Here is a 12,534-nt window from a genome sequence, read left to right as displayed (position 1 = left end):
CTTTACATACTGCTGACTGAATACTTCTGTCTTTTGAAGATCCTCGCATACACACTCCCCTTGTTCATTAATTATTCCTGGAATGTCCTTCTTGGAACTTGTTTTTTTCTTAAGGTACCTATACATACCCTTCCATTTTTTAACTAAAATTTTTATGACTGCCAATTATGCTTACCATCATGTTATCCGTAGCTGCCTTCTTTGCTAGATTCAATTTCCTAGTAAGTTCCTTCAATTTCTCCTTACTTCCACAGCCATTTCTAAATCTATTTCTTTCCAGTCTGCACCTCCTTCCTAGTCTCTTTATTTCTCTATTATAATAAGCTGGGTCTTTACCATTCCTTACCAGTTTTAAAGGTACAAACCTGTTTTCATATTCCTCCACAATTGCTTTAAACCCATCCCAGAGTCTATTTAAATTTTTATTTACCGTTTTCCACCGATCATAATTACTAATAGTCCTACTTTTAAGACCTTCCTTTCTATCAAATTTATTTTAACTACGACAAAAACAACTTCATGATCACTACTACCATCTATTACTTCGGTTTCTCTATAGAGCTCATCTGGTTTTACCAGCACCACATCCAGGATATTTTTCCCTCTGGTTGGTTCCATCACTTTCTGAATCAGCTGTCCTTCCCATATTGGCTTATTTACCATTTGTTGGTCATGATTCCTGTCATTCGCATTTCCTTCCCAATTGACATTTGGTAAATTCAGATCTCCCGCTACAATCACATTCCTTTCCCTGCCGTTTCCCACATAGCTGATTATCTTATCAAATAATTCTGAATCCGTGTCAGCGCAACCCTTTCCTGGTCTGTGCACTCCAAAGATATCAAGTTGCCTATTATCTTTAGAAATGAGCCTTACACCTAGAATTTCATGTGTCTCATCTTTAACTTTTTCGTAGCTTACAAATTCTTCTTTCACCAGAATGAACACTCCGCCTCCCACCCTTCCTATCCTATCTCTACGATACACACTCCAGTGCCGTGGGAAAATTTCTGCATCCATTATATCATTTCTCAGCCATGATTCAACTCCTATTACAATATCTGGTGAGTATATATCTATTAAATTGCTTAATTCTATTATTTTCTTTACAATACATCTACAGTTCAGCACTAACATTTTATATCATCCCTACTTGACTTCCAGATCTCTGTACCCTTATCACTGCTCCCTAGACCACCTTGTTTCCCTGAATGTATCTCCCTATTACCCTTCCAAACAAATTTCCTAACTTATACGTACCACAGCGGTTTAAGTGAAAGCCATCTGAGCGCAAATCCCTATCTCCTACCCACCCATTAGGATCTATAAATTTCACTCCCAGTTTCCCACATACCCACTCCTGGCACAGCTTTCCACCTTTTCCAAACTCGGTGTAGTACTTTCTGTTTGTTAGATACTGTGTATCAAATTAATGCCCTTCCCTTAAATATGCAGTAGAATCTTTAATTTACTACATTAAATCACTTTTATACATAAACCCAAAATGTAAAATATTGTGGGATTAGGCGAGGCTGTAAGTGATAGAGAGCAATGTATACGGGGTCTCTCTTATATACCCATACCGAGCGCAAGGTGTTCGTACTCTTCCCTACTGCAGCTGCCTCAGCCCAACTTACGTCGCGCGCGGCCGCCCTGCTTTAACCCGCCAGTGGTCCCTAGGACGAAAGTAACGCGAGTGGTCGCGCGTTGAGCAAAATGCTCACGGTATGATATGACGTGTTTTCATAACAAATACCAACCGATTTCAAGCGTAAATGGATTAACACATTAAATGAACATGAGAATAAATCTCAAACGGTTATAAAGAACACTAAACATTACAAATAAAGTTAGAATAATAGTAATACATCTCACATGGTTATAACTGTATCTGGAAAAAAACAACTCCCAACTTTCTAAAATAGTGTGTTCGCCTTTCGCAATGCACATTACACCAGGAGGATGAGTCACTATATTTTCAGCACAAGTACGTGAGCGTGGATTTCTTCTTGGTTGATGTCTGCCCACTAAACATGCAATTCTTATTTACCCCCAACATATGTTGTTCTCCAGCTACAGATTGCTCTCCAGGTACGATTCCACCATCACGTTCTTCTGGCTCGGACTGTTCAGTGTCCGTATTATATTCACTGTATTCACTTTCACAGTCCGAGTCACAGTTTTCGCCCTCGAGTTGATCACTGGGAATTTCATCAAAGCAAGCTAAAATGTCACGACTTGAAGCCATCGTCACGCATTAATTACACAACAATAGCGAAACTATAACACACACAGAAATTAACACCAACGTGTCTGATCGCGCGTGAAGCAAAATGCTTACCCTCGACGGCCGCTGATAATTCCCTCCTCCCTGTCCGTTCTCAAGGTCACACATGTGCGTTTTAATGCATTCGTCCTTCTCTCAAAACTGCAGTACGACGGTACAGCAGGGCTCAAGTTCGAATCTACATGCTGTATAAAAGAGTAGATGATTTTCAATGACCGTGAGCATTTTGCTCATATAGCGACCACTAGCGGGTTAAACGTGTATACAATCCTACATTAAATCTTACCTTATAAAAGATACTGGAAGTGTCATGCTCCATAATGAGGGACTTCATAAACACCATTAGGATGTTCATCACAGCAATAGCGAGAGTTATGACTGTTCACACGATCATTAAGATGAAATCAGGCCTCAGAACACAAGCTGTGGGTCAATGATGCAAGATACCACTCACAATATCTCACTCATGTGGCTAGATCAGCAGGTTTTAAACAATGGGCCATGTAAACCTGTACGGTTTGATGTTTAACAGCTCTGTAGCTCTGTGTGCAAAAGAAACCGAAACCCCTACTAGTTGTGCTAACTTTGTGAGTCGGCGACCGTGAGTGTAACTGGAACTGTGTTAATGGTTGTTGTTGTGAGGAGTACTGTTCTGCTGTTTAACACTGTTTTGTTGTTCACTGTGTTTGACTGTGAATTACCGGAATGTCTCTAGAGTCGAAACCAAGGAACAGTCATCGTGTGATCATTCTAGATTCTCACCAATGCCACCTAGCTTTTACTCTATTAAAACTGTTCGTGTGCGCGCATATCTTTTACTGAGCGAATTTATTTACAATTACGTTAATCTGTGCTCATAAAGATGGCATTTTTCCAGGAAATTGCCCAACAAATGGATCACGAATGCGTCAAGCCAACCCGTACTTAAAATAAATTTTACATACGAAAATACGGCGCAGCAATGGTAACTTTCTCACCATGTTAACAGCTGAGATTCAGACTGATGCTAGTCGAACACCTGCAAGGTCAAGAACTACGCGCGCGCCTCCCGTACAGCTGCTTAGGTCTCGGAGAGTAGAAATGCCGCTGGACGGTCTGGGTTTATATGACAGATCCTGTACACACAAGTCATTCAGTTGCTTGTTTGCAGTACAGGAAATGTTGTTGCCTGCGGTGTTTTAGCCATTTCAGATGAAGATTGGGAGTAGTGTACAGTATACGAGCTTGAGCAAGTGTGTGAGTTTCGTGTGCAGTGTTTATTTCCTAGTTTTACAAAGCCAGAATTGTGGACTACATAAGCAGCAGTATCACGCTTTGTAGGGGTTACCCAAAAAGAATGGTGAAAAACGTGGAAAAGGTACCGTGATTCCAATGTGACTAACCGATGAGACAAGGGTGACAACGATACGTCAAGATCAGTATAACCGTGTAACAGCGTAGAGGGGACGAACTTCGAATGCTCAATAATTACCAGATGACTTCTTGAGGGCAACTGAGATCCGTGAGTTAAATTTTTGTAGTTTAATAATATTTATATTTATTTCATATACTGAATCAATCAGGTCTCCGAAAATTCAGTAACGCGCTGCGTGATATTCAGTCAAAAAATGAGAATTCCAGTTGATGTTAGTAATTTAATGAGATTAACAGCCTGCCATTAAATACTATTGTCTGAACTACATGCCAGTTCAAATGTCAGAGACCAAAGTTTAGACCCTGATGTAGAGACGTGAATTCTGAAGATGTTCCGCGAACAATCGTGGTTAGCGACTAGTTAATTACAACAAATTTTCTCTGTCTTTATACAGAACTGCCGTACTGGTTTCACGTGTCGGCATCTCATAAATATGTTTCGACAAAGGTGACGTACGACGTCTATAGTAGTAGGGCTAGGCTGATTCTAAGCCAATTTCAAGGTCATCCGGTCTCCCGAGCCAATGAGAGGCCCCGGAGTGGGTCACGTGACTGCTCTTAGCGAATGGGAGAGCAGCGCAGCAGGGAATGCTGAGGATGGGGCGTGGTTTGGTGTTTCCCGCTATGCCGGAGAATGGTGGGGGGTAGGGCGTTGGCTCCCGCCAAGACGCCATCTTGAGTCAAAGTTATGGTTGGGCGTTGGTTTCCCGCCAAGACGCCATCTTGAGTCGAAGCTATGGTTGGGCGTTGGTTTCCCGCCAATACGCCATCTTGAGCTAAAGCTATGGTTGGGCGTTGGTTTCCCGCCAAGACGCCATCTTGAGTCGAAGCTATGGTTGGGCGTTGGCTGTCCGTTCCCGCCAAAACGCCATCTTGAGCTAAAGCTATGGTTGTGTATGGTTATAGAGAGAGTATATAATTATAAAAGTGAATACTGGTGCACAGTGTGCTTAAAGGCATTATGGTATTGTAAGTGGGAGCACATAAAAAATGTAACATTTCCTGCTTGTTATGATGAAAAAACTGACTTTCCTAGCTTCGACTATATGTGTATACAGGCAACTCCATCACTTATAGACATAGAGAAATGTGAACTGGATGAATTAATCCATCAATTAGACAGTTTGTAAGATATCTTGAGAGAACATCATCATATTATACTTCTTATACAGTATGTAATTTGTTATGCAAATAAACTTGTAAACATTTTATATTAATGTTACTTTTGCAATATCTCTTTCTGTGTAACCGTTTTAGTCATTAATAATTTATTTTAGAATAGGAAATCAACAGATTGTACTTACCAAAGAAGTGCTTCCGTTTAGAGTGATTGTGGACACTAGTAAATCAGCTATAGCTTCGCTTTATATATACTGCAGACCATCTACTTTCTAATAATATCACATTCACGGTTAGCTCTACACGCAACTGCATGAGTGCACTTGTACGCACGAGTGCACCTGTACAAAATCTCACGGACATCTTCAACTGCATGAGTACAAAATCTCACGGACATCTTCAACTGCATGAGTGCACTTGTACGCACGAGTGCACCTGACGGATATCTTCAACTGCATGAGTGCACTTGTACGCACGAGTGCACCTGTACAAAATCTCACGGACATCTTCAACTGCATGAGTGCACTTGTACGCACGAGTGCACCTGACGGATATCTTCAACTGCATGAGTGCACTTGTACAAAATGTCATAGATAACTAACCTCTATATAATCATCACACATACATGCTATCATTAACAAGCAAATTTATTACCTTTATTACATAGTGTACGAAAATGTATGCTTTAAACACATTAGATATTATGATAAAAAGCTTGTTGATCATCTCATTCATCGGCGACTACAGACCTCTAGCCGAGATTAGCATAGCTTATCGTTTAATCAAGCAAACCCATGAAGTTAAGCCTTTTTTTGTGTCAGGTAACGTTACACTAGCTGCTAGACTACCAAGATAGAGGTACAGCGCGGATAACACTTTATGTTTTTAAACTCATTCCTCTGCTCTTCTCTTGTACTAGGGTTTTGAGGTAGATGAATAAAGGTTTTACGCCTGACTGCCCTTCTCGGTTTAAATGAAGCTGTGTATTAACACAGTAAACGTTTAGGACAGGATAGTCATCAGTTTTGTGCACTTGTAGTATGCAGTTATGCCCGTTTAGCAAAACGTTGTATAAACAAGCAGCAGCTCGTTAAACTCAAGGTGCCTAGGAATGTCCTAGAAGTGCCCGGAAATGTCCTGGGAGTGTCCCGGGAGTGCCCGGAAGTATCCCGGGAGTGCCCGGAAGTGTCCCGGGAGTGCCCGGAAGTGTCCTGGGAGTGTCCCGGGAGTGCCCGGAAGTGTCCTGGGAGTGTCCCGGGAGTGCCCGGAAGTGTCCCGGGAGTGCCCGGAAGTGTCCCGGGAGTGCCCGGAAGTGTCCTGGGAGTGTCCCGGGAGTGCCCGGAAGTGTCCCGGGAGTGCCCGGAAGTGTCCTGGGAGTGTCCCGGGAGTGCCCGGAAGTGTCCCGGGAGTGCCCGGAAGTGTCCCGGGAGTGCCCGGAAGTGTCCTTGGAGTGTCCCAGGAGTGCTCGGAAGTGTCCCGGGAGTGCCCGGAAGTGTCCCGGGAGTGCCCGGAAGTGTCCTGGGAGTGTCCCGGGAGTGCCCGGAAGTGTCCCGGGAGTGCCCGGAAGTGTCCCGGGAGTGCTCGGGAGAAGGAGTGTGAGAAAAACTGCTTAAATCGAAAAAATACGTCAAAACATAAGCATATACATTAAAATTATGATTTTTATCTTAAATAATGTTTTAGGATGTTTTGAGATGAAAAGGTAAGAAAAAGGTTTGAGGGGTAAAACAGGGTTTTTTCTAAAATTCATCTTAAAACTTAAAATAAGATACATCAAATTGATTTATTTACAATTTTTAAATACATTTAAAAATTCATTCTTACATTGTGTACAGTCTTTTATCATTGGATTTGGTCCATCCCAATCGTCTCCACTTTCACCCCGGTGCTTGAAGTGTCGTTGACAGCGTCTGCATGCTGCTACATCCGATGTCATCTTACTGTGAGTAGGTAGTAGACCCCAATCATCGTTAACATCAGAAGCGGCATACGTTGACAAAAATCCAGTAGGTAAATACGCAATTAGATGCTGTGGCATATGACGCAAGCTTTTACGTTTATAATAGGCTGCAATAGCTTCACTCACCACCGAAAGGTAAATAACAAGTATAGCATCGAACTCGGTGTTAGGTAAGCAGGATTTACACTTTTGTTTTACCTGTTTGTTTGCAGATTTAACATAAGAACACGACGGAGACCAGCGTTCGTGCTCATGAAATGGATCATCACCTTCTTCCCAATGTCCTAATTCTACTCCACAAAAATAGCATCGTACAATGTCTTTAGTGCCAATAAAATAGAAACCAGCTGCTGCTAATTTTGAAGGAGCAATGAATTTTACAGGCCACTTCTCAAATGTCTTCAAACGCTCCGCTTCTAACCTTAATCTTGCACTTTCATCTACCATAGCATCTAATGTTCTCAGCAGTACTCTTCTACAATGTTTAAACAAACACTGATGTCAACAGATCAGTTACATTCTTATTTATAATCGTGTAACGATATTTGATAGAGGGCGGTAAGTTACAGCAGACTCGTGAATAATGAGGCAATAGGCTGTTGTGTTAGCTGGAATATTTTCGCTCGTTTCAAATTCTAGACGAATATCAACGGGTGATTCTTTTATAGCCTCTTCCTGGTATGAACAATCCATCACAACAAGTGGTGCTTGATTTTTGAAATCCTCAGGCTGAAATAGAGGACAGTCTTCTTTTTGGTAGTAGGATGATTGGAATTTACAAAACATGTCGTATAGCACACCAAAGTTATTTTTATCAAAATTAATGTCTATGTTTTCGTAGGGATAGGTAACTCCGTTAAGGTAAAGTCGAAAGTTTCTTAGTTTGCAGTGATCAAACTGAGAAGAATCCTTTGCATGTTTAAACTTACGATCTGTCTGAAATCCAAAAATAATGTAGAGAGGTTTTTCTGTGAAGCGTGATGTTTTTACAGCCCAACTGTGTTTGTCTGTTGTCGGTAGCACAGGATACTCATGCAGTTCCCAACTTCGAAAGCGTATAGGTATTGGAGTATCATTTTCTACAATTTTAAGCAGTCGAAGTTTTTCTCGATCGGATAATCTTACTTGAGGAATCCTCCACAGAATACGATGTAGTGTAATTTTTGAATCTAGAGGTGCGGCTGCTGCTTTAAGAGCATTGTAATCACTCCGATCACGGATTAAAATCAGTTCCTGTTTTGCATTGATGATGATACGTTTATAATCTTCGGCGAAGCCTAGAATGTGTTTTAATGGTAAAAAACCTGCAAACGTACCATCCGCATTAATCATCCAGTCGTTAGTAGCATTAGGGCACCAGCCTGCCGTACGTAACGGTTTAATTTCTTCACTGCCAAATGAAGGGTAGGATTTCATTGCACTTGTAATGCCAACATTCTTTGTATTATCTACTTCGACATTATTCACTTCAAAGCGTGCCTCCGAAAAGAGAAAAGCAAGAGCGTTGTTATTTATTTTTGAAGTGCTTGCACCACTTCCATCTGCCTTTTCTATGCGACCTTCGATGTAGAGGTAACTTTCATGCGGTAAAGTGTATACATCCTGCTGGTTGATAACCGTGCGAATTTCATCATTGTTATTAAGTCCAAACGTAAAAGGCTGATAGGAATGAAGCTCACTTCGCACTACGCCTTCCTGGGTTACTGCTGAGCTCATGATGTCTAGCATATCTTCCATGTTGTTTTCGTAGGGTATAGCCTAAGTCTAGGAGAATCTTTTTATGCACACGTGTTAACTTGATGGCTCCACGGAAACAAGTGCTGCGCTTCATCGATGCACACCGTGTTTTGTAGATTTGCTTCATACTGGTTTGAGGTGAAGTTTATAGGTGACGTGCGTGTGTGGATCTAAATTAATAAGCTGATTGCGTTTATTTACAAGGCGAAGGGTAATGTCACTGATGCGTGTTACCGTCACGGGATGATAGAGCACCACAGCTGGCTTCTCCCGTATAGTGTAGCCACCTTCTTCTGTAATAACAAAGTCATGCAGGGCGTGTGAAAGTCGTTGATTGCTGTACACGTCCGTAATAATGTTACAGGTAATAGTCACGTGATGATCATCCAACAGTGTCGTCGGTTGGTCAGACTCGTAGCGTACGTTCGGTGCTAGTTCTCTTGAGGTAAATCCAAGCAACGGCCCAATCGAGTCGGGTTGTGATTTAAAGTCGATCTTAAACGAGGATTCGATAACACACTTGTGTGTAACGTTGCTTGCTGTAAGAGAGAACTTGCGCTTCTTAGTAATAAAGCTCTCGAAACCAAACTGTTGAATCAAAATATTTTCAATATGTTCACGAATATCATCTACTGAGTATGTGCCTGGAGGTAGGGTAAGCACGTGATCGTCGTAATAAAACTTGTTCGACCCCTCTCGCACGTTATAGATTTTATTGTAGCCTTCAAAGGAAACTAGTCCAAGTCCGTGTAGCCGATGTCCAAGTTCAATCGGCGGGTTGAAGTACACAGTAGTTTCAGGCCCTTCTCCACGTATAGTAAACGTTCTTGCAGCACCGGACATCACTCTAACACTGATAACTCTCCTCTTCTGTTTGCCATTCATATAGGAACCTTAAGCATAGTCGACCACACATGCGCGTATTCCATTTTTGTGTACGGTTTGTATTGTAAACGATAACAGCACTGCTTCTGAAGTATTCAACGAGCTCCACCGGTGGAGGTAAATTTCCATAGCTGTCGAAATACCACACTTTAGTTCCGCGTTTAACGTAAGCTACGTAATGCGTTCCCAAACCATCACTGTCATCCAAATTAATCACGGCACTCTCACAGTTACGTGGGTGTGTCGGTAACTGGTCTCGCATAAACACGCCACATAAATAGGGAATTTTTAATTGTTTAGCAAACGTAGCAACTTCCTCATGGGTTAGAGCTCGACGTGGCAGTGCTTTCAGTAGGCGTTTTTCGGCGACATGTAGATACCCAACCCTTTCTTGTATGGGGCCAGCTTCATGTGTACTCCTTTACCTCGTAATGCAATCGCCTCCATAGTCCTATTGTGACGTTCGCTCTCCTTCAACTGCTGTTTTGCTTCTTCGACGGCTTTAACAGTCCTAGCTACAGCACTAGCTCCACCAAGGAGAGAACCTAATGCAGCTAGTCCAGCAAACAGTGCTGGTAAAAATCCTCCACGTTTCGGTATAGGAATAACTCGTGCACGCTTGTGAAACACTGTTTTGCTCCTAGGGCTAACTCTTGCTTTTGCCGCTCGTAGTGCCTTGGTAATAGCTAACCGTGGATTGGTTTCTCCTCGATAGGCTTGCCGCGCTGCTTTTACTGCTGCTTTCCACCCTACTGCCTTTGTTTTCCTCTTCATGACGTTAGGATAACTTTGTTTCACCATCTTGCACACCTTTACTCGTCAACACTCATTAACCAACTGATACTTACCTCTTTATTCATTCGTTTATCTATCCTGTTACTGCTGAATACTCTAAGGTTTTTTTGGTTTGAATTAAATGCGGCCGGAATCGCTTACATCCCTTTTTTCCACGTGCAGTGCAAGCCTTTTATCCAAGTATTGTTTAGTAACGACATCTAAAGGACTTTTAGGATCAGCTGCGTCAGTTAGTCTCAGCTTGTTCATATATATTATACCATATTGAATTGTTCCGAGTTTACTCAATTCAAAAGCTAGGTAATGTTTTGTACATACGACTTGTTCATTAACAGGATCAGCAACTTGTATCAGCCGTTTATTGTTTGCTGAATAGCCTTGCTCAGTTAGAGTTGGCACTAATCGATGTAAATTATTCACTCTATTATCTACATAATCCTTTCTAGCTGCGTCCGTGTCGTTTGTTGGGGGAGCCAATCGTATTACTCGACGCTCTTTCATGTCATAGTTATTGTCTTTTGTTGTTACTACAGCATTTGCTTCCAGGTAGGCTTTCGTGCATACATCTTGAGGATTTACAGGATCAGCCACGTTCGTGATTCGTTTCTTTTGGGCTTCATACTCTCCTTTTATTCGTCTTAAACGGTAATAGTCTACATATTTCTTTGAACACGCATCTGAAGGGTGTGTAGGATCTTGTATATTAGTTAAACGCTTTCCTTTAAAATCGTAATCTAGGTCTGTAGTGCGTGGTAATGCAACTGCATCAACATAGCGTTTGTTCACCGGATCAGTGTCTTGCTTAGGATCCTCAACGGCCTGTAACACACGTTTTCTTTTCGCAGACCGTGTTCTTCCAAACGCATCCATGCTGTTACCGCTAAACCAGTGACTCGTCCGTGGCTATATATTATTTACCTCTTTACCTCTTTAATCAGTCAACATGAAGATTATTAAGCAACAAGACACATTGCCTGTAAGCAACGTTGTGTCTCATCTCCTACCTAGCTCTGATACAACCTCGCTACGTCGTCATGGAAAATTGTTTCCTTCTACCATCCGATGCATTATCGCTGGGCCATCAGGCTGTGGAAAGACCAACCTCCTACTCACCCTCATTACCTCCCTTAACGGGGTACGATTTCAAAATATTTACATTTTTGCAAAGTCACTCTATCAACCACTGTATGTCTTTTTACAACTTGTTATGCAGGATCTTGCAGGTATGAGCTATTTTCCGTTCCATGCACGTGAGCAAGTCGTGTCACCAGATGATGTACTTCCCGATTCTCTTATGATTTTTGACGATGTAGCTACTGAACAGCACGACGTCCCGTATACCCAAGCAGTTGATACGTGACAACGCTAATATGATTGTGCTTTTCCGTCAAGATGAACTTAATATGCGTCACGTGTATGACGATCATGTTAATACAGATATGACTTTTAACGATTTTAAACGCCTGTGCGCTACATGTTGGTCATCACAGCGTTACGAGTTTTTAGTTATCGACAAAGAAAGCGAAGTTGATCATGGTCGGTATCGCAAGGGGTTCGACCATTTTATACGTATTTAAGGATGCGTGTATGTTCTGCAGACCGCACTCGACCTGCATCCGACATCATGTCAACATCCAACAAAGCGGTTAAGCAACGTATTATCCGTGCACGGAACAATATTCGGCATAAATTTAAAGAACTTAAACGTCTTCAAGCAGACACTGATTTATTTTTCAAAACACAACTCGGTACACCGTTGCAAGAACTGTTAAAATCTACATCTTCACCAAAAGCATCCACAAGTTCTGTTACTACACAAACATCTCAATTCGAGGAGGTGCAGGATAAAGAAGAAGACGATGTCTTTACACCGCCAAAAAAGGTTAAGCAGGTTGAGTTTATACCTACAGACGTTATTGCAGAAACACCTACCAAACAACAAGAGATAACCTTGTCTGACGTCTTGTCTACACCAGAATACCATAGTCAGTTAAAGCAATTTCTTCAAAGCACCTACGGTCCTCTTACCGCTCCCTACTTAGAAAAACTATTTACAAAAAAAACCGACACCACCTATGGTATTCGCTATGAGGAGGATCGTTTTCGTATCGGTAATGCTGAAATCAAGATTGATGATAACAGTCTCGTCGTAAAGAATGTAACCTACAAACCTACCAAAGGTCTCCTCGAACTTCTGTTTTCACGACTACCTGACCCCGATATCATTTCTGACGCCGATCTTCAGAAATATAAATCTATTCTTCTTGCTACAGAAGCGTTTCGACGTAATTACGAGCGTTCAGAAGCTGTCAATGCTAACAAAAGCTACAAGTATCGA

The sequence above is a fragment of the Anabrus simplex genome, chromosome 8 (assembly GCF_040414725.1).
Source record: "Anabrus simplex isolate iqAnaSimp1 chromosome 8, ASM4041472v1, whole genome shotgun sequence".
In the NCBI taxonomy this organism is placed as follows: Eukaryota; Metazoa; Arthropoda; class Insecta; order Orthoptera; family Tettigoniidae; genus Anabrus; species Anabrus simplex.
This window is presented reverse-complemented; position numbering follows the sequence as displayed.